Below are 2,786 nucleotides of genomic sequence, written 5' to 3'. Positions count from 1 at the left end.
CAAATAATCCAATCCAGAAATGGGCAGAAGACATGAACAGACATTTTTCCAAAGAAGACATCCAAATGGCCAACAGACATGAAAAAGTGCCCAACATCGCTCGGCATCAGGGAAATCCAAATCAAAACCTCAATGAGATACCACCTCACACCAGTCAGAATGGCTAAAATGAACAAGTCAGGAAACGACAGATGTTGGCGGGGATGCGGAGAAAGGGGAACCCTCCTACACTGTTGGTGGGAATGCAAGCTGGTGCAACCTGTCTGGAAAACAGTATGGAGGTTCCTCAAACAGTTGAAAATAGAGCTACTATATGATCCAGCAATTGCACTCCTGGGTATTTACCACAAAGATACAAATGTAGGGATCCGAAGGGGTACATGCACCCCAATGTTTATAGCAACAATAGCCAAACTGTGGAAAGAGCCAAGGTGTCCATCGACAGATGAATGGATAAAGAAGAGGTGGTATATATACACAATGGCATATTATGCATTTATAAAAAGGAATGAGATCTTGCCATTTGCAACGACGTGCATGGAACTGGAGGGTGTTATGTTGAGTGAAATACGTCAATCAGAGAAAGACATGTTTCAAATGACCTACTGATATGAGGAATTCTTAATCTCAGGAAACAAACTGAGGGTTGCTGGAGTGGTGGGGGGTGGGAGGGATGGGGTGGCTGGGTGATAGACATTGGGTAGGGTATGTGCTATGGTGAGCGTTGTGAATTGTGCAAGACTGTTGAATCACAAATCTGTACTTCTGAAACAAATAATGCTACATATGTTAAGAAAAAAGAAAAAGAAGATAGCAGGAGGGGAAGAATGAAGGGGAGTAAGTCAGAGGGGGAGACGAACAATGAGAGATGATGGACTCTGAAAAGGAACAGGGTTCTAGAGGGGAGGACAGTGGGGGGATGGGTTAGCCTGGTGATGGGTATTAAAGAGGGCACATTCTGTGTGGAGCCCTGGATGTTATGCACACACAATGAATCATGGAACACTACATCACAAACTAATGATGTAATGTATGGTGATTAACATAACAATAAAAAAGTAAAAAAAACTCTTTGGGCACTATTACTTAAAAAAGGGGGAAAAATAGGCTTCTCCCACGTGTTCTCTCTCATCCAGCGGCTGCGGCGCCCACCCTGACCCAGACCGTCCGCCCCTAGATTCGACTGGCAGAGCAGCCCCCCAACCTCGCACTGGTGTCGGATGCAAGAGCTTGTGCTTAAGTAAGAAATCAGTCATTAGAAACATTCAAGCAAAGGTTGGACAACTAATTTTCCGGAACAAAAGGAAACTCATGCATCAGAAAAGGTGACTAATAAACATACCAATAGAATATGGCTGCACAAAAACCAGAATCTGATCAGATAAAACAGTTTAAGGAATTTCTTGGAACCTACAATAAACTTACAGAAACCTGCTTTTTGGATTGCGTTAAAGACTTCACAACAGGAGAAGTAAAACCTGAAGAGACCACCTGTTCCGAACATTGCTTACAGAAATATTTAAAAATGACACAAAGAATATCCATGAGATTTCAGGAATATCATATTCAGCAGAATGAAGCCCTGGCAGCCAAAGCAGGACTTCTTGGCCAACCATGATAGAGAAGTCCTAATGGATGGACTTTTGATGAAAGATTGCCAGTAGCTATTGTGATGGAAATAAGGATTCATCTGATAGAATCCCCTGAAAGCAGTAGCCACCATATTAAACTGTCTGTCCTAACTTTGGCAAATGGATACAACTGGAGAAACAAAATTGCTATTTACTGAGAATAATCAAAATAGGAGGTCTTATTGTTGAATGAAAATAATAAGATGCAACATTTGTTGAGGCCTTAAGATTCAGCAGCTTGGTAATTTCATTAGAAAAATAAACCATTGTTTCTTCAATTGTGACTGTTAATTTTAAAGCAAAATGTGTTCAATCATGTATGAGATAAAAAGAATTTTTTATTACTAAAAGTAAAATAAATGGAAATATCACTGAAAAAAAAAGGGAAAAAATATCTGTCCAATTATTTTCAGCAGGGAAAATTTGCCAGAGCTTATAGCTCTGGCTTTAATTGCTTTTTTTTTCCCATTGGTGAATCATTTTGAGCTTATGATAATTTCAAAATAAATATTTTTCAAAGCCTCGGGGCATTCATTGTATAATGATCAGCTGAAAGATTTCTTGGTTATAGGATTCTCAAAAGAATAAAAGGTGTCCACAGCATCAGCTTTTTCTATTTTTAAAAAGATGAAATTGCTCATTAAGTGGTACAAGTCAATTTCTTTCATCAACCTAACTGCCCATTTTAGCAAAGATTCAATCTCTGAATTAAGCAAATGACTATACATTTCAAAGTCAATAACTATACTCTATTTCCTTTAACATGAACATCTTACACATCTATAAGACACTGTCAACCTCTTTGCTATGCCTTTTCCTAGCAGACTGAAGACAGAGTTTTATTATTGCTGTGCAGTTTCTGTTTTTATTTTCTTCAAGCGATATATTTGTGTGTTTTAGCTAAGGTCCTGCTGATCATGACATGCACATTTTTAAAAGAGCCAGATGTTTTTGAAAAATGGTGAGACTGAATAGTTCATTTAACAATAAAATACAAAATGCTTATATTTCTCTTTGCATATTTGTAATTTCCCTAAGGAGACTTGTTTCTTTCTGTAGTAAAATCAAGTCCAATGTAATGAACAATGTTAGGTCTATGAGGGTTGGTGGCCAATCTGAGGATAGAAGAGCCCAAGGACTTTCCTATTTCTTTTT

The 2,786-nt window shown here is 38.4% G+C and overlaps 1 pseudogene; it reads left to right on the top strand.

Annotated features, from left to right (window-relative positions):
* The first annotated feature begins 1,202 nt into the window (after positions 1-1,202).
* On the top strand, positions 1,203-1,618 carry LOC112809085 (mitochondrial import inner membrane translocase subunit Tim9 pseudogene; annotated as a pseudogene).
* The last annotated feature ends 1,168 nt before the right edge of the window (positions 1,619-2,786 follow it).

This window comes from Callorhinus ursinus, unplaced genomic scaffold (genome assembly GCF_003265705.2).
Source record: "Callorhinus ursinus isolate GAN/ISIS: 27379988/994484 unplaced genomic scaffold, GSC_fseal_2.0 scaffold56, whole genome shotgun sequence".
In the NCBI taxonomy this organism is placed as follows: domain Eukaryota; kingdom Metazoa; phylum Chordata; class Mammalia; order Carnivora; family Otariidae; genus Callorhinus; species Callorhinus ursinus.
The sequence above is the reverse complement of the archived record's forward strand: the minus strand, read 5'-3'. Positions and strand labels throughout refer to the sequence as shown.